Source organism: Equus caballus, chromosome 3 (assembly GCF_041296265.1).
Source record: "Equus caballus isolate H_3958 breed thoroughbred chromosome 3, TB-T2T, whole genome shotgun sequence".
Lineage (NCBI taxonomy): Eukaryota > Metazoa > Chordata > Mammalia > Perissodactyla > Equidae > Equus > Equus caballus.
Genome location: NC_091686.1, coordinates 1,362,821 through 1,382,509, shown reverse-complemented (window position 1 = coordinate 1,382,509; position 19,689 = coordinate 1,362,821). Strand labels below are relative to the sequence as shown.

Sequence of the window (19,689 nt, the reverse complement as noted above, 5' to 3'; positions counted from 1 at the left end):
GCTGGTAAGAGGGCGTCCAGCATGCTGAGCTTCCCCGAGGCCGGTTCAGTGCACGCAGCCTGCAGAAGGGCTGGTGAGGAGGTGGAATCAGCTCATGTGTGCCACATCTGGGGACTAGGGAGGAGCAAAGCCTCAGCAACCAAAGGCCATGTGGGAAGGGGGACAATCTTTCACATCCAGATTGACAGGAGGGATGAAGGGAGAAGGCTCAGCTTCTTAAAATGCCTAGGTCCTTCTCTCCTGATCTTGGCTTGGAAGTTAAGCCGTGAGAGCCCAGCCTGTCTGCTCTGACACCCATCCTTCAGGCGGCTGAGAAGCAGACCACACCAAGTCCAGCGTCACACAGGGTTAAAAGGGTCTCCTGTCCGCCTACCGACTAACTCATGTTTTCCTCCAAGGTCCAGAGCTCTGGGCTTTTCCCGTGGGTTTAACAACTTCCAAGTCTTTGTAATAAGCCCTGGGGGAATTGTCCTGTATGCGATATTAAAATTTAAAGCAGGAAGTATAAGGGCTGGTCTTTCTTCTTTTTTTCTCTTGAACTTAATTCAAACACCTCTTCTGCTAACTTTATTAGAGTATATTAGTTGATCACCCAACATGGTTTCAGTTGTATTTGAATCAATTTTAACATTTGCAGAGAATCCTTAAAGGCAAGATCAAGAGTTACAATTCATTCCTCCAAGCGTCCATTCCCGCCCAGAGAAGTTCTTGACGCGCTGGTTTTCTCTGCGCACGTCTGGAGTGAACTAAGCTTAGTGAAAGCAGCAGCCAGCAGTCTCAGCACTCAGTAGGCGTTCGCAAATCCATTTCCCCTCCCTTCCCAGCCCTCCCAAGACGCGCCAGCGAGCGGGCTGGTGCTGCCCACCGGCCTTTGATGCTCAGAAGGGGAACTGCGGGGACTGTTTAGACTCCCAGAAAGGACAGGAGTCTTCGCATCAACTCACGGCCTGGGGTCAGGTATGCAAGGACTCCCCTGGGATGCTGTTTCAAATAAGCTTTTGCAGTTAGAGTTTGTTAACAAGGTTGTTTATGTTGTCATCCCAGGTAGGAGTTCGAGGTTTCGTTAAGTGATTGCCTGGGAAGAGAAGAGATATTCTGCCGCCTAATGGAGGGCTCTCTCTCAAGGGTGCTGTGGTGCTTTTCTCACTTGGTTGGTGGCAGCTGCTGGTGAGGGCATGAGGATAAAAGGAGGGATCGTGAGGCCCCAGGTGAGGTCTGCTCAGCCCACCCCTCACTCTTTGACAGTTGACTCTTCTGGACAAAAATCAAGTCAGAGCTGGGCCCCAGTTTCACAGGACACGTTGGACAAGTGAATTTGCTGAGTCACACCCTCTTCTCACCCGTCTCCAGCTCTGCACCTCCCACCCAGGGGCTCCCTGACCCGGCTGCCTCCCCCACCCCACACAGTGTCGGTGTGAGCCTACATTTGTGTGCATTTGTGTGTGTTGAAAACCAAAAAGCTAACTTCATCCTCCAAGAAGTAAAAATTGGATCAATGCAGGTGAGCAGGGAGGGAGGGATGGGGATGTTTAGGTTCCTATTCATGTCTAGAGACATATTTAGAACAGTTGAAACTCTTAAAGCCCTTCCTTTTGGGATCCTTTTGTGGTCCTGCATGTTCCAGCTTGCTGCCACTAGGGGCCGCTGTGGTCAGGGAGTAGAACCAAGAACGAGAGAGCTGTTTACAGAGAGGGAAAAAGAGAGAAAAGACAAAGCAACGATTATTTCAGTCCATGAATATTTTTGTGATTTCAGAGGATTTGAGTAGTGTGCTTGGCCCCTTGCCCCCATTTTGCAAGCATGTGACTCCTTTCTTGCAGAGTGGCCCTGCCAGGTCGGCCCCATCAGAAGTTCCCCTGCATTTGATCTGCAGGCCCTGTGTTGAAAAGGCTGCCATGGCTGCGATGGGCTGGGCTAGATGCCGTGCTTCATCTCCAACATGGTACTTAGGGGAAAAAGCTCTTCTGAGGATACAGAGAGGAGGTGGCTTCTCCATAGCAAGTCGGGAAACGATCGTGGCAGAGAGAAAACCAGATGGGGGCTGAGGGGAAGGTATGGTCAGCACCTCTACCCAGATTCTGTAACTCTCCACGGGGCTAAGACCAAGATAAGGAGCTGTCGGCACGTCTGTTTAATCCCACACAGCATTTATTGAGCGCCTACTACATACAGGACACCTTACTCTAGTTCAGCAATACTTATATGAGCCCTCTTCGGGAGAGCCAAGTTAGAAACGTGGAGGGATAGGTAGGGGAAGAGCTGAGAGGCTTTTGAAAACAGAGCTCACAGGAGCAAGGAAAGTAAGAAAAGCCTGTAAATTGCATCTATTTAATTTGCCAGGAAATAGAAACTGGATGGGGTAAATGGTGAATTAAAGGGTAGTGTGTGATGCTTCCTTTATTTCCTGCAGCTAAAAAGCAGGAAAGCTAGAAAAATGCATCCCTGCTGAGGGAGTGATTTCCTGCGTGTTGCTAAAAGGTCATGGTGGCATTGTTATTATTACTTTTGTCATTCTTATCTTGGACATTTTTTGCCAGTGTGAGCAATTGTCCACAAAGGACATGCATCATTGTTTATCAATTTAGCCCTTTCACTTTGAAAAAAAAAAAAAGCAAAAACTCATTTCTCCCCGATTGGAAATAGACCTGAAATCAGACAGTCTTCAAGTCACAGTATTTTGGTCTGGGCGTGGGCACTCATACTTTGGCACCTCAGGCTCCAGAAGAGGATCTGTAATTTCAGTGAGGGCAGCATCCTGGCAAGACGTCTGCGTTTGCTCTCTGCAGCCCTCCCCTGGGAGCAGATGGCTCTGGAGGGAAATAACACAGTTCGGAGCCATCATCCCTAGATTCTCCTCGTGTAGCCAGGCAGCCTTGATCTGGGCACGCTTTGGTGTCTAGCCTGGTCCCCCAGAGACAGTGGGAGATTTCTGGACATAGTCAAAGTTGGACCTGTGTGTAGAGGTATGGGGAGCACGCTGGGAAATGCTTACTCGTACTTGGTGTCTGTGCATATCAGTAAACTTCTGTTTCTATCTTCCCCTCCATTGCCCTCTGCCGATGGTACAAGAAGCATTAGGCAACATGTGTGCGACGAGCCTGGTCCATTGTCTGGCAGGTTTCATGTGCTCAACTTTGTGATTCTCTCCTCCTCTTCTCCCTTCCCCATCAGCTTGCACCTCCCCTAATCAGAAGCTGTCAATCCAGTGACCGCTGGTGAGGAAAGACTGGCCTCCTATCTGGTGAGTCAGGAATGGCCACGGCGGTCAGTTCAAGGGACCAGAGGACAATTTTCTCGGGCTTTCCAGGGCCAAGTGGAGGAGCATCATCAGGGTGAAAATCTGGATGGGAAGCTGATAACTCAGAGAAACAGACCTAACAGAGACACTGTGGGAGTCTGAGAGGCCTCCTTTTGCTGAGAGCAGAGGGCTTTAAGAGTCTTCTGGGCTCTGCTTGAGTTATGTGTCTTCTGCCTGTGAAGCATTTGACAGGTTTAAATGCGTTAGACTGAGCGGGTTTGTTGTGAAATGCAGTATACATATGCTGAGTATTTTAGCAGAATCATAGTCACCAGGAATGCCTTCTTCTGGTGTGAAAACACAAATACTTCCTCCCTCCTTTGATCACAATTCCCAGCACAGAGACCTCTGGATTTACATAAATGTAAAGATGAATTTGAATGTCTAGGAATCACACCCTACCAGATTTCTCAGTTTTGTCTTTTTTGTGGAAGGTTCAGCACTCAAGGACTCTTTGAGATGGAAGTGGCTACTGACACTAACGTCTCTGAGGACTTTCATCATTGTCCTCCCTGCCCAAAGGGTTACTCAGGAACAGCAGCACCAGCATCCCTGGAAGCTTGTGGACGAGCAGAATCTCAGCTCCAAACCAGACCCAAGGAATCAGAGGCTGCAATTTGACAAGACCTGCAGGTAGCTCACGAGCACGTGGAGGTTTGGGAAGCACTGTTCTTCAGCTCCGACATGTGCCAGCCACTTCCCCCAAAGACAGCCAGCTCTTCGAAACTTTTCTACTCATCAGCTATCATTGAGCTTTCTGAAGCAGCATGTAGTAAGTCAGCCCCTTCTTTTCCAAGGAAACCTATCACTTCACTCACCCCGTAAATATTTTTGGTGTGCCCACTTGGTGCTCAGTGTTTGCAGGGGAGGAAAGATAAATACGTGCAGAAGCAGTTCTGAATCCCATTATTCCTCCTTCAGGCTCCCGATTCAGTTGTTTCTCAAATGATACGGCGTTCAGACTCCTTTGTCAATCTTCTTCAGCTCATCCAGTTGTCAAAGTAATTCTTTCAACATTAATTCATTCAAAAAGATTGATTAAGTCCCTCTTAAAATCTGGGAGTTAAGACCATCCATTTCATTTTTCCTTTTTTCTTAACCATAAGATCCTGCAACCCCACTGCTGGATATTTATCTAAAAGAATTGAAATCAGGATCTTGAAAAGATGCTAGCATCTCATGTTTACTGTAGCACTATTCCCAATAGCCAAGATGTGGAAACAACCTAAATATCCACCAGCAGATGAACGGATAGAGAAATTGTGGTAGGGGGCTGGCCCAGTGGCGCAGCGGTTAAGTGTGCACATTCTGCTTCTCGGCGGCCCAGGGTTCACCAGTTTGGATCCCAGGTGTGGACATGGCACCACTTGACACGCGATGCTGTGATAGGAGTCCCATGTAAAAAGTAGAGGAAGATGGGCATGGAGGTTAGCTCAGGGCCAGTCTTCCTCAGCAAAAAGAGGAGGATTGGCAGTAGTTAGCTCAGGGCTAATCTTCCTCAAAAAGGAAAGAAAGAAAGAAAGGAAGAAATTGTGGTATATACATGCAATGGAATATTGTTCAACCTTAAAAAAGAGGGAAGTTCTACAAATGAACTTTGAGGACGTTGTGCTAAATAAAATAAGCCATCACAGAAGGACAAGTACTGCATGACTCCACTTGCATGAAATATCTCAAATATTCAAATTCATAGAATCAAACATTGGGATGATGGTTTCCAGGGGCTGGGGGTGGGGTTGGGGGGTGGGGGGTGGGGTGGGGAGATGGAAATGGGAAGTTACTAACCGACTGGTATAAAGTTTCAGTTAAGCAAGATGAATAAGTTCTAGAAATCTGCTGTACAACATTTTAGCTATCATTAGCAATATTGTATTGTACACTTAATTTGTTAAGAGGGTAGATCTTGTGTTAAGTGTTCTTGCCACAATAAAATTAAATTTAAAAATCATATATTTCTAATATAGCCTGAAAATTTAATAATTTAGAAGGACTTCTATTTCTGTGGTCTGGACAGAATTATCTGGGAGTCTCTAGTTTGAGTGCCATCTCTACAACTAACCAGCTGTGTGACTCGGTGGATGGGGAGGGCGCAAATTCTTTTACTTCTCTGGTCATCTTCATCATAAAATGAAGCCTTTGGAGCACATCACTAAAGTCCCTCCGTGGTCTACGTTTTATTCCAGATGCTAAGAAAATCAGGAAAAGAGACACTTTGCCACTTCACACCACTTGGTGCACACCACTTCCTTTCTACCGTATTTGTTGAGCCCCCCCTTTGTCAGGCACATTTCTAGGCCATGGAGAGGCAGCAGCAACTGGAGCAAACAGCCTCCATTCTAGGAAGGAAAGACCGAAAACAGCGGGGTCCCTCTCGTCGAACAGCTCTCTGGCCCACATACTGCGGCTCAGACTGAGAGTTGCTGGAAAGACAATGGGGGGAGTCAGGAGAGAAGCATTTGCTGCTTCTGTTGCTGTAGACCCGACAGTTGTTTCTCATCTCTATTTTGCAAGCAGCCTTCTTAAGAATGAAAGAATGAATAAAGTAAAATAAAAGCTTTTGGGTTTCGGCCAAATTGGCTCTTTCATTTAACACCGACTCCCACAAGGAGAACTATGTTGCTTTTCCTGTACAGCAAGAGGAGGAAAAGAGGAGAGAAGCAGAAAACCCACAGCATCAGGGAAGTGGTCGCCATTCATCCCGTGGGCAGCAGGAAAGAGCCTGAGTGAAGTGTGCTCCTAGGCACGACTTACAGAGGCCATTCCACTGAGTGCTCTGCAAAGAAAGCTCAGCCATAAGATGGAAAGTGCAGGTTTATGGGCAGCCCAAGGAGTGGACGCTGCCCTGGTGAAGGGTCGGGGGTGAGTGCTTCAGACCCAACTGGTTGACATTTCTGGGCAGGCTCTCTCAAGGATCTCCGCTGCACACAGCAGCAAGACTTGGAGGACAGCCTTTCTACAGGATGCCTGCCATTCTGCTGGTGCAAGGAATCATTTGCAAGAGCAAATGACACCTTGAACAAGCTTTGTGATGGAGAGGCAACTCCGGAATGTTCCTGAACAAAGCCTGTGTCCTTTCCCTCAGGCAATCCCAGCTTAATGCAGCCTTTTGTCCCAGAGTCCCCCCAGAACTCCTCTGTTTGGCCATGAATCCACCATCCTGGAAGCTCCAGGGTCCCCTCACTCTGATTCACCAGTGACTGCTGAATGTCTGCCAAACTCAGCATCTGCTCATCTGTAGCTGCATGGCCCAAGGAGGATCTAGTCCTCTCTACTCCTTTTACAATTTTTTGCCTGTCCATCTAGGGCCTCAGTGACCAAGTAGGGGGCTGGAACTTGGGAAAGATTATAAGCCCTGCCAAACCCTTTGTGTCAGTTAGGGTTCTGGGCAGCACGCAACAGAAAGCAACTTTGGCCTCTTGACACAAATGGAGATTTACAGGAAAGATAGAACAGGCAGGAGCTGTCCTCTCTCAAGCGTGGATGCCATGGCCACCAGCATCTCCACCACTGCCATGATGAATGCCCTTCAACCGTTTACACTGTTCCTTTCAGCACTTTTCCAGATTCAAGGTCTGGGGAGAGAGCACCTGTCCTATCAGCTATCCTGAAGTGGATTTGGCTTCCTTAGTTTTTGTACTGAAAAGCGATCACCTGGAATTATTTTTCACCAAGACTATCTCCAATGGGCAGAAGCAAAGGATAATTCCCCCAATAGGGAATAGGGAATCTTCCACAGAAAGGGATGGATGTAAGGCAGCCAAAGCTGATGGATGTTCACTACAGAATCGGCCCAGCCTCCAGCTTGCAAAAGACAAAAGAAAAGAAAAATACAATGGAAGGTGTCTAAAGCTCTTCCAGTTTTACCCGCCTTGTGTCTTTTGAATATACCAGGGGTAGCACATAGGAAACCCCACCCGGATTAGCACGTGGGGACCTAGTTCCAGCACCACCGTCTCCCAGCTTGGTGTCCTCGTCTGTAAAACAGAGCTAGTCTTGTCAACCTTGCAGGGTTGCTGTGAGCACTGAATGAGAAAATGAGTGTGAACGTTCTTCAAGAGCAGAGCTCATCCTGGAATTGAGAGATATTCAGCTTGCTGTGAATGGACCAGCTGTGCCTGATCAGCAGCTTTTCATTCCCTCCTACCCTCACCGCCTCTTTTCATTTGCTTTTGCTCCATTTAGGTAGCTGAGTTTTACGTAGCTTTATTCCTAAGGGGGTTTGGATTTCAGGTGGCAGAATTTCCTCCTTTGTTCCCTGGCAGGCTGGTTTTTGCTCACATCCTGTCCTGTCGTGGGGGCTTTGTCCTCTTCCTTTGGGTTCCATGTGCAGCTGATGGAAGAGCTGGGACAAGTACGGGGATCACCCTCTGATGGATAGCCTTTCCTCAGCAACCACAAAGGATCAGGGTACCTTTTCCTCATCCAGCTCCCAGGGAGTCATTCCAACCCCCTACCCCAGCACATTCTTCCTCCTTTTCCTTCTTTTTCTATATGTGACTGCAATGGGACCACTGAAACCCAACAGTCTGAGTGAGATGTTGCCAGCATCTCTGTCCAAGGCTTTCAGGGTCTGGATTTAACACACCTATTCTACTCCGACAAGATGTCAGTCAGCTGTAACAGTAACAGATTGAGATTCTCATTGAAAAGAACCATGGAAAAAACAATACCCTCAGTCCTCTGGGAATGAACACCCAACAACAAAATACAGCCAATTAAGAGAAGTCAAAATAAAGAAGTAGGGGCGGAGACGCCAAGGAAAAAGCACAGGTTCTGAACGTGAGAGTCACTTCAACACAAACCAAGACTAAATAAATTGGGAATTATAATTATACAACAGCCTGCAAATGTTAAGCCTTGAAAATTAAAAAAAAAAAAGCAAAACTAAAAAAATAGGGAAGGGTAGTACTGATTTCTAAATCTTCCATAGAGTGGAGTAAATAAATGTGATTTACAATTGACATAGCTAAAAAAAAATATGACATTTTCAAGTTTTAATTATCATTATTATTTTAATCTAAAAACTCTTTTAGAAATTAATACCCGTACTGGTACAGTAACTTTCACTTGAAATTCATAAATTCTTTTATGAATTTCTTTAATGTCATTTTTTTCGTACTAAATTCAAGTAAAACTAAATTAAACTTCTTTTTTAAAAATAGCATGAAATGTAGTTTACTTGATTTATCTGGCCTCCCATCTGTGTATATACAAAAAAGAAAGAGAAATTTGGAATGATGTTCTTGTAATTTTAAAAATATTCACCTTATTTTAATGATATCCATTTCTAGGGGTTAGATTTGGGGTAATTCTTTTACTTCTCTGTAGATTTGGCATTGCTTAAATTCTTTATAATAAACACAAACTGTTAAAAAAAAAAAAAGGCCCAAAACAATCATTACTCTCAAAATAAGCATCTTGAAGAAAAGGACTCTGGGTTAATTGGAAAATCAGCTGTAGAGATGAATAATTTAATGTGGATTCTTAGGATAACATGCATGATTATTCTTGTTTACATAGATTATTTGAACATATCTATAAATCCTGCTGATTTATAACTCAGATGCATATATTTTAAGCTTAAAGACTTCCAATTTGAAAATTTCTGTGTATATTAATATATGGCTATGTCATTGTTGACACCCGTGTTTTCTTAATCCATGTTGGGGGGCAGAGCTGGTGATATAGCTGGGGCAGAGGGTGAAGAATGAGCCCCTGTGTTAAAGGCAAATGCATTTATCATGCTCTGTGCTACCAGAGTGAAGCCAAAAGTCAAGACAGAATAAGGTGAGGATGTGAAAGAAGGGCTGAAAGGAAAGCCTCCTGTCAGTGACAGCAAGTTGAACACTGTGACTTAAGGCCCTCTCTTCATGCCTCCACCACCTCCAGTTTGGGCTTGTTATAGTGACAGCCCCATGCTTTAAGGCTTTCTCTTGTTCAAGTTATTTTTCCCTGGGTGGCAGTTTTTCTGTTCTCAATTCAGGGAGCATGAGCTCAGAACAAGTGTGTAGTTCGAGAGGCTAGCTTGTGGAAATCAGCGTGGTGATGGGCTGCTTTTCCCAACCCCCAGCCCCTACTAGGAAAAGACCCGGGGAAAGGTGATCACGTAGTACCCTCTGCAAAAGCGAATGGTTTTAAATTTTAATTGATCTAGGCAAATTATATTTCTCTAAATTTATGCCAACATTCTGACCTGAGCCCAGACACTGCTGCCACCTGAAGCACTGATATTTAACCATGATCTTCCACATTTATGCCCAAAAGCAAGGAATAAATGACCCAAGTAATGTTCATTTCTACTGAAACTGTGGGAAATTTTTTAAATTGCTTGCCATAAAAAAATCAGGGAATGCATGTATTTTTATCTACCAATGGAGAAGTATGTAGCCCTGTTTTGTGTGTATTTAATAAATTCCTCCAAGATGGTCTGCAAACCTCATCTCATAACAATGGTGGCCTTTAGAGAGAAAGGAGGGGACGCAGACCCGGCACAGGGAGCAAAGGGGCCTTAACACAGGGACGTCTGTAATGTCCTCACATCTCCTCTTCTCCCCTCTTCCTCTCCCTGCTTTTCTTCCTTTTGTTTTTCTTTTTAAGAAATCTAGTCATACTTTACTTCCATGACTAAACGTTACTTCTGCAGATTTGGGAATAGTACTCTCCAGAAGCGTCCAGTTATACACTCAGTGACTGCCCGGCGAGCCGCTTCTTCAGTTGTTCCAAAACTGATACCCGTGCTGTGTGATGCCGCTGATTCCATGTGGTCACTGGGATTAATTGAGATATGAAACAAATGGGTATATGATCTGATATTTTGTCCGAGGAAATATTATTTGCAGCTGGAAAGAGTAATGACACTGTTCATGTGAGGCACACAGTATTCACTCAACAAAATGTTTGTTAAGTAGCTGGTTGGCTGGCTGGCTGGACAAATGACTAATCCGGTGTGAGAGACAATCACTTGTTAGATTGAGCATGACCTTGAGCATAGGTTATAAATTTGAAGAACTTCGAAGAAAATGAAAGTTAAAACATTCTCATTCACTTTTGGCCAACAGCTGAATTTGGTAAAGGAAGTATTTCTTGACTTGAAATAATCAGCAAACTGAGAGTTTGGACAAGATGATCTAAAACTCAGCTAAGCTGAGACTCGGCGAGGATGCGACCGGGGAGCAGTAAACCGCTTCTTCCCTCTTGGCGAAATGAGAGGAAAACATATAAATGAACACCAAAATCATTGCGGAATGTAGCAGGGTGATCACACAGGCTGCAGGGAGGACAACTGTGCCCAGAGGAGCCGCAAAGCCGTCGGGAACACGGAATTGCTCCACAAACACGGGCTCTATTCCACAAGGGACGGCGGAAGGAGACAGCCAGCACCGCAGCCGAGTTTACTCTCTGCCCCAAGCGTGATAATGGAAGCAATAATCCCGGAAAAGGAAGCAAGAGACTCATCCTCTCAGGGGTGCTCAGTGAGAGGGGACTAGGAAGAGCCACTTTTGCTTGACCAATGTGATGTCTTTTCCTAAGTGATTACCTCCTACTCCCTCGCTTTCCACTTCCCAGCTCAGGGTCCGCCCTCTCCTTCCCACCAAAGCTCTTTATATTTTTTACAGCTTCGGATGTGGAGAAAAATGAACATTGGATGTGGAACATAAAACTTTCATCCTGTGTTTCCACTACTAGCCCATTCCGTCCCAGCCTCTCAGGGAAAACAAAATCTTTTCTCTAAGCTCTCAAAGTTTTTCAATAGGCATCTGGCTAGAAAACGCCTCCGGTTTATGCAGCAAAGACTCTCCAGAACTATATTTTGAAAGGCTCAGCGTTGTAAGATGCCCCGGGGCCCCTGGCTTTCCAGGAGCTGCTGGGCATTTTCACAAAGGGAATGTCAAGGTAGAGAGCGCCCTGGAAATTTGTGGGAACAAGAGGGAAATGGGTTTTCCTATTTCATGCAGCCATCTAAAGAGGGCAGACTGAAGCTCTGGGTGGAAAGAAGAAGGGAGAAAGAGACAAAGTCCCCCTCCCTCCCAACTCCCACCCCACACAAAGGCTGGCACTGATTGACTTTCAAAGTGCCATGTACCCATCTCTGCTTAAAACGCACACTGTCAAACTTGTTTTTCTGCGCCTTGAAAAATTCTGTCAAATGCCATAAGCCATTCTGTCAAGAAAACTCTTGTTTTTAACTGCCAGTTCCTTTGTCTTGCCTCTTTCTTATTCAAAGAATTAGCTTTCTTCATGGGCTGTTGACCAAAGATGATGGAGGAAACGGATGTTCCAGTTGGTCATCCCAGTGACTGACTGTGCTATTTGGTGACACACTAAGCCACTCGCCTCCAACTCAAATGCCTACAGGGATAAGGCAGGCCACATAAATGAGCAAAGCAGTCTTGATGGCAGCTTTGGCCAAGTGGACTGTCCTCATGCCACCTAAAGGGAGCGCCTGGTCCTCAGTTCCAGCTGACCGTTGACCTGCAAGTCTGGTGCTGGCAGATCTGTGGATCTGTTCTATCCACTTCAGGAACAACTAGAAAACTCAGAGAAATATAAAGGGTAAGATAACTGCTGTTCCTGAAGCTGTTCAGCTTGCGGTAATTATTCCGGTGGCAAAACTCTGCTCTCCCCCTTCTAGGGAATTGTCTTGTCTTTCTCTTATTCCACGACTCTAAAATGTGATTTGCCAGAAGCTACTTTATCTCTTACTCCACAATAACTTCTCCAAGGATGGGCGCTTAACCCAGGCTGAATGATCCTGGTACCTCACCCTCCTGGCCACAGTGACTGGTCCAGGGGCTGGGCATGTGACCCAATCTGGCCAGTCAATATCCTTTCCTGTTTGTTTTCTTTTTTTAAATTGGAGCATGGAGCTAAGAGCCTTCTTTTCACTGTGAAGCTGGGCTGATGTCAGCTAAGAAATAATTGGTAGCCCTGAATCCTGCTTTGCAGAAGAAACCAACCTGAAGGAGATATAGAAACACCTGGAGATCAGAGATAGAGTCCTGAGGGCAAAGTTCCCAGCCTCAGTTGTCTCAGAGAGAAACTCCCTTCTGGTTCTTTTCAAGGAGTGGTTGTATAAGCCCTTTTTGTGTAGCTAATTTGAGTTGAGCTTCTGTCACCTGTAACTCAAAAAACCCTGACAGATATGTGGACTCTGTGGCCAGACTGCTTGGGTTCAGTCTGACACTTGCCAGCTGCGTGATCTTGAGAAAGTCCATTAACCTCTTTGCCTCAGTTTGCTTATCTGTAAAATTGGAACATAGGGTTGTTGTGAGGACTAAGAGTCAATAAATCACCCAGAACATGTGTTGTCATCAAAGTGTGATCAAGTGGCAAAAAATAATTAAATACCCCAGATGAAGGGACTCAATTGTCTGCAACTGGACCCAAACTGTCTGTACTTCTGCTCAAAGAAAAATATAAAACCTGAAAGGTGAGTTGTCTTCTATCAGGTTCTTGCCCTTCAAAGAAGAATGGGAACTCTGCATAAGAAAGATGTTTCTCTTTTCCCTTCCCAAAGAGAAGGAAAAAAGAACCTTATAAAATCAAATTCCTATTGCATCAAGAAATTGGAAGACAAACTAGACAGGAACTCTAGAACAAGGTGGAATTCATTAATATTCTGAGAGGGATGGAAAGTTGGAGAGATAGGATAGTCATTATAAGACATTTAAACACCCACTACAAAGAGAAGTTACTAATGGATGAGTGTAGGTATAATTTAATGCTTGCATTTATGAGAAAATCCAGGAAATGACAGGCCTGTAATTTTTACTTTAGCAGAGGAGGTAATGGAAATGCTGTTCAGGCTTAGAGCAGCAGAGTGCTGTGAAAGTTATTATTTAATTAGGAACTGTAAGTGCACATTCAAACATGGCAAGAACTGTCACTTTGCATGCAGTAGGTTCCTTGGCATCTCGAAGAAGTGAAGAGGCAGCAGAGAAGCGAGCTACCAGCTTTCCAAGGGTGGATGTCTGAAAGGCAGCCCAGGAGGAGGATCTGGGGCCACGAGTCCAAGGAAACCTTCCCTGCAAGCTGCCTGTACCCTCGAGAGCCTTTGGTGCCGGTCGCAACAGAAACAGTGGTCATCTGCAAGAACGCAAGGAGAGGAACAAGGTTGAGCAGCCATTTCCTTGTTTTAGGGACTGACCTGAGAAAGGAAGAGAGTAAACGAATGTTCCAGGCATTACAGTTTTGGCAGGAGAATCAGCTTTGTGAAGGTCTAATGATAAAGCATCAGGTTGAGGCCACAGAGTCAAGGCATGGTGTGTCCCCTCCTGGACGTCTTCAGGAAGGGATGTGATAGCTATCTGAAGACAATGCCGGAAGAGTAAGTGGGACTGGTCCATTTAGGGTGGTTCGATGGCTCTTTTGCTCACCTCCACTGCCTCCACAACACAACATATCACCAATGGTTATGTTGACATTAACAGACTGTCATGGAAAATCCAGCCCCAAATCTCTTTGAAAGACAAACAAAGATTACATGCAAAGTTCATGATGTCTGGGAAGCCCTCTCTGTTAAAATGATGGCGGAAGGCAGGTTGCAAGTTTGAGGAAGCCCAGGGCTATGTTTGACATGACTTTTTTGCCAAGAATGGACAGCAGTCTTAAAAAAATGGTTATTTCCGGGCCAGACATTTTCTCTTGGAGGATCAGAAAAAGGGAGGCTTATCAGTCACAAAATTTATGTCATTCACTTGTGTTTGAAAAGGATGAAAAAAGAAAGCAAATCAGAGACTGACTTGGAGAGTCCATGGAGAGTGCTTTCCAAAGGTCAGTTTAATTGACCCCAAGACAACTGAGTTTGGTTGCAAACCCCAGGGCCCCATGACTGAAAGTATTCCTGGATTGTCTTAGGGGACATCAATCTTCATTCAGAGGGCCATTGTGTCTCTTCTTAGTGTCTGAAAGCTCGTGCTGCTGTGTAGTTGTCAGCTTAATCTCCAGGTTATACCCACAGGAGGTGGCCAGGTACAGAGAAGCCAGTTTACCCGAACCAGATGACACAGACTCTTCTTCCAGCTTTGGCTCTGATTCCAGTGACCTTAGGCAAGTCGCTTTTCCTGTGTAAGCCAGTTTCCTTTACTCTGAACTTGAAGAAATGAAGAGTAGTTGGTTTATGATGTCCCTTTCAGTGTTAAAGTTCTCTAAGATAAATTTTTCCTATGATAGAAAGAGAAGCTATAGTATGAACATTTGAAAATGTATTTTGAGAGAAGCAAATTTAATAATGAAAGAAATGTTGACTGAGAAAGCCAGACAGAGCAAGGCCAGTGCCAAGATTGCTGGGGCTCAAGAGGGAGGAGGAGCACATGTTATAGGGAACATGGTGGCAGAGAAAGAAAGCAAGGAACCTTGAAAAGCAAAGTGACAAGACAGAATTAAGAAACACAGGGAGCAGAGTGAGTGCAGATAGCAAGTGAATTCTACACCAAGCTCTGCTCTGAGGTTCATTCTTCAAAGTCAAGTTTCAGGTTCACCTCCTCGAAGCTTTCCCGGGCCAGTCCCACATGCAGTCCTCTGGACAGGTCACACTTCTCCCAGAAACCATCGGTGGCTCTTCATGGCCTGGAGAATAGAGTCTAAAATCCACATCCAGTCTCCAAAATTTGTTTACTAATTATATTTCCAGATCTCTCTCTAACCTGTCTCTGGCAAGGGCTGAATACTTTATCCTTTCTAGGCTGTTCCTGAACATCCTCCCACTGTTTGCCTCTTCTGGAAAGCCCTTCAGCCCCCTCTCTACTGGTGGAGATACCCTTTGCTTTCGAGATCTATGACACCATTCCTGACTCCAGGAGTATTTTTATCCATCAGGCTCTCAGGGTTTTCATGAGCCTATGACAGTGTTTGAGACCTGCAGTGGAGGGGAAAAAATAATGAGTTCCAAAATATGAAAACTGAAAAATCAAAATAATATTTTGAAAACAAACTTTGACAACAAAACATTCTATTTAACATGAGAACTGGATGTATTTTAATATGATTACCATGTCTTGGGGTGGGGTCTTCAAAGGAAAGAGGGCCTGCAGCTTACAGATGTCTCATAAGAGGAGACCCATGCTTGGAGGACTCCACCCTCCTTCTTGCTTCTTTGGGACTTTGGAGATGCATCTGTCACACCGCTCATCTCACTCTGCACTGTGTCACAGTGACTGTGTCTGCTGCTGCCCGCTCTCCTTGAGGGAAGGAACCCTGTCTCTACCAGGGGCTCCCAATTAGCAGCCCAGAGGCCAATAGACAGGCTTTCGAGTCAGGAGATTTCACCAAATGCCCAGGTTTTTGGCTTCTTTTAAAAGTTTAGATGATCTGGCCATACCACATTATCTTACCTGTGTGCCGGCTGCTAGGTAACGGGAGCTGAGCGGGTGGGGCCTGCCGCCTCCTGTTTGCCGAGCCCTCTCTTGCTCACCTCAGCTGTTCCCGTCAGTCAGCAGCTCAGCAACTGCACGTGCTGAGACTGCGGCCCTCCTGTCTTACTCCTTTTTGTGTTACTCCTCTGCCTTCTCTGCCTAGTGTCTTGTGTAGTGCACGGGATCAGTATGTATTTATTGAGCACATAAGTGATTACAGGGTTTGGCGCTTGATGTCCCCTGGAATTCACTGTCAAAATCAGACTCTGAGTTGCACAAAGCAAGCTTTAGCCATTAACTCATAACATGACACTATTTTCCCTCTTTCAGCTGGTGGAGGGAGAGAGGCTGATAATAAGCCATGTGGAATATAATTGGATCATTTTACTGAAAGTGATCAGAGCAGTAGCAAATTATGTCTGTATGATGGATCTCCAGCCTTACCGAATTTTCTGTCAAATTTGCAGACAGATTACCTTAACTCCAAAATGATGTATCTGAAGATTTTTTTAATGCAAGAGTGTCAGATGCAATGGAAATTCATAATGAAACATAAACTGAAAACAAGGTGACTGCCTCCCATCTAGTGCTTTTATTCTTCTTTCATTGAACAAAATTAGTCTTTTCCATAAATTGATAAAAATACCCTTTATAAGGTGAGAAATTCAGCTGAAAGGAAGGCCAGAGAGGCCTGCGCATTGCTGAGCAGAGATTTAAACCCATCATTTCAGAAAACAGAAATGTCTTCAAAATTTCAAATTTGCTTCTGAGACCCAAACTGCGGAGGTCAGGTTTGAGAAACATGTGCAAAAACATTCGTTCCATAGCCCAAACTGTGGAACGTAAGGTGATATTTTCTGTGACAGCCTGACCTGAGTCGCATGTACACTATAGGCTGGCAGGGCTAGTCTATGTCAACGTGGATGAGCATCCCAACTTCCCAGCCACACTCTAAGCCCCTTGAGGGTAGGGAGTGCCTCCCTCCACTCAGTCTGTCTTTGATCCCCTGCCACAGCACTCTGTGCATAACTGGCACCTGGATATTTATGATTACTTGGCTAATGAACATGCCAAATCCATTTGCCATTAAATGCAGCAAACCTTCATGCAACGCACTCAGAAAAGTAGCAAGCTCTAAAATCTGTGAAGGCCATGGAAAAGTGAGTAGATTTATAAGGAGAGCCTTTGTTGTGAATAATTCATGCAGGAAGAAAACTACAATTGGAGAAGAGTGCTCACTCCTGATGCTATGGGTAAGTTTCTTTACCACCTTGGTAATGGGAAATGGGATTTATACATTGGCTGATTGCATGAAATCAAATGTAGTTGTTCAGTTTCAGAGATGGGATTTGACTTTGTGAAATACTCAAATCAAGGAAGTAATGAACTAGAATGCAATAGAAATCTGTTGTAGCATTATTTCACAAATCAAGAATATACCCAGTATTATCCTTTAAGCATGATGTGTGTTTCTAACTTTGACCAAATAGTCATTGAAACCAACAGTCGTTGAGGCCCAGATAGACAAAGGAACACAGTAGATAAGATTGCTCTTAAGGAATATTTCCTCCTACCCACCTCATCCAGTCTCCCTGCCCCTTGACTTTGAGCTGAGCCATGTGACTTGCTTTGGCCAATGAGATGTTGGTAGATGGGACTACAAGCAGAGGCTTGAGGGATGCTTGAGGGATTGGTTTTACCCCCTTGTGCTCCTGCCATTGACATGAGAAGAACATGCCCTGGGTGGCCAAGGCCTCTTTGGTCAGGGTTCTGAGCTGAGATCTGTGAGGCAGAAGCACATCAGAGATCTTCATGCATGTGAGTGAGCATCTCTTTGGGGGCACTTTGTAATGCAGCAATAACTGACCGACACAGGTGGTCTACGTGCCAGGTCAGACAGCCGACAGATGGTGTTTTACGTATGTGTACCAGGAAACTTGAACATGCATGACATCTCAGCTCTCCATCTTACAGAAGGGCACGGAGAACTGGGAAGTGTTATGCTTGGGGACCCACAAAGCCAGTGATTGGACAGAGAGAGAAGTAACTATGGATGTTGATTCTAGAATTCCGGAACTGGGCTCCTGTCACATAGCTGTGCTCTGAAACAGAGCCCACCTTTACTGCTTTGAAAAATTCTAGTATCAAAGAGCTACACGAATAAACCAACGAATCACAGACCTCGAAACTCTCTCTGTCTCCCTCCCCACCGCTTTCCTCTCTTCGTCTCTTCCTCTCTTCCTCTCTCCGTCTCTCTCTCTCTCTCTTTCAATTGAGGGATAGAGACAGTGTGGTATAGTTAAAGTACACTGGAGAAAGGGTCAAGAAAACTATGTTCCACTGCTGACTCTGCCACTCTCCCTCTGAGACTTTGGCTAAGTTACTTTACCTCTTGGAGCTTCGCTTTCCTCATCAGGAAAGCAGAGCTGGTAATACTTCTGCCTCGCAGAGGAATTGAAGGGATTTATGAAATAACAATTCTAGAGCGCTCACGAGAACGTCTGGCTCAAGCTCTGCCTCTGGGGAGAAGCAGGTATCTCTTCCTTTTACAACATCCTGCAGCAGAAAAGTTTACGTATTTTCCCCCTCTGTCAGGTAAAAACGTGCTGAGCCGGCAGACTCTAGCATCTTCCTGTCAAGAAAATTGGCACATAGCAACATCCCTGGCTGAGCAAAACAGGTCAGGGTGCTGCCCTTCTTCTGTAGGAGCCCTGTGTTCTTCTAAGACCCTCTTGCGAGTTATCCTTAATGGGAGGCAATGGCGCTTACTCTCCAGGCTGGTCTTCTGACTTCTCTTCCCATTTCACACATCAGGCCCCGCCAGGTGTCGTTTCTGGAGCCTCAGTCAGGCATGCACCTCCCTGACGACCTTCATTCAGCAAACACATGCCATAGGCAGCTCTCGCCCTGCTTGAGAGTTGCGTACCCACACTACCTGTGAGGCAGACAGAGGGTCCCTGCCTTCTCCTCCAGGAGCTTGTGATCCCCTGGGGAAAAGACCTAGTAGGAAGTGTTTCTTTAGTCAACAGGTATTTACTGAGCACCTACGACAGACCGGGCTCTGCACCAGCCCTGGGAATGCTGCGGCAAATGAAACGACACTCACGGAGACATTTAGTCTGGAGCAGCTCTGTCCAACAGAAATCCAATGTGAGCCACATATGTAATTTTAAAGCTTCTAGTAGCTATATTGAAAACAAACAGGAGAAATTAGTCAATAATATATTGTATTTAACCCAATGTACCCAAAATGTTATCATTTCAACATGTAATCAAGATTTTTACATTCTTTTATTCACACTAATTCTTTGAAGTCTGGTGTGTGCTTTACACGTACGGCACATCTCGGTTTGGACAGCCACAATGCAAGTGCTGGATGGATAGTGTGGCTAGTGGTGACTGCACAGGCCAGCACAGGTCTAGAGAAATAGGTGAGCAGTAGGAGCGATGGGCACGTCTGTGAAGAGGAATGATGAGGGTAAGAAGGCTGCAGACGTCAGAGAGGCTTCAGGGGGAGGCAGGTGGAGCTGGGTCTCAGGGGTAGGAAGTTGGGAGAGATGGCAGAGGCACCTGCGGATGAAACATCACTGCTGTGCCAGGAGTGCAGCTGGCTGATGGGGGAGTATGGGAAGAGAGGGTGGATCAGAGGTCCTAGAGGAGTTCTAATTCTGGAATGGCACAGATCATCCCAGCTGATTATCTCTCAGCATTCTGAAGGGAGAAAAACCAGCCGGGAGTACCCTGGGCCTGAGCATGTGTTTTGGCTTCTGAACGTGAATTCATTTTTTTCCATGCATAAATATTTATTGAACACCTACTATGTGCCAGGGACTGTGAATATAGTGGTGAATAAGATGGTCCCTTCTCCATGGAAATCACATTATTCTGGGGGGAGGTAGACAGTAAACACACAATAGATGAATAAGACAGTTTCAGATAATGGTAAATGCACGATGGGGTGGGGAGAAACAAGGTGAAATGATAGACTGATGATAGACACAGTTTATGTTGGGTAGCGAGCTGGGCATTCTCCATTTG

At 45.4% G+C, this 19,689-nt stretch overlaps 3 long non-coding RNA genes across 3 annotated transcripts; 1 reads left to right on the top strand and 2 right to left on the bottom strand.

Moving 5' to 3' along the window:
• Window positions 1-828: 828 nt before the first annotated feature.
• Window positions 829-3,307, top strand: LOC138923555 (uncharacterized). Its single transcript, XR_011437289.1, has 3 exons — window positions 829-957; window positions 1,045-1,501; window positions 3,172-3,307. It is a non-coding gene; the product is annotated as an uncharacterized lncRNA (long non-coding RNA).
• A 9,695-nt stretch (window positions 3,308-13,002) lies between these two features.
• LOC111772737 (uncharacterized) lies at window positions 13,003-15,083 on the bottom strand. The gene is made up of 3 exons (XR_011437291.1): window positions 14,944-15,083; window positions 14,779-14,866; window positions 13,003-14,390 (listed from the first exon to the last, which is right to left on the bottom strand). It is a non-coding gene; the product is annotated as an uncharacterized lncRNA (long non-coding RNA).
• A 3,840-nt stretch (window positions 15,084-18,923) lies between these two features.
• Window positions 18,924-19,303, bottom strand: LOC138923557 (uncharacterized). Its single transcript, XR_011437292.1, has 2 exons — window positions 19,222-19,303; window positions 18,924-19,108 (listed from the first exon to the last, which is right to left on the bottom strand). It is a non-coding gene; the product is annotated as an uncharacterized lncRNA (long non-coding RNA).
• Between the last annotated feature and the right edge of the window lie 386 nt (window positions 19,304-19,689).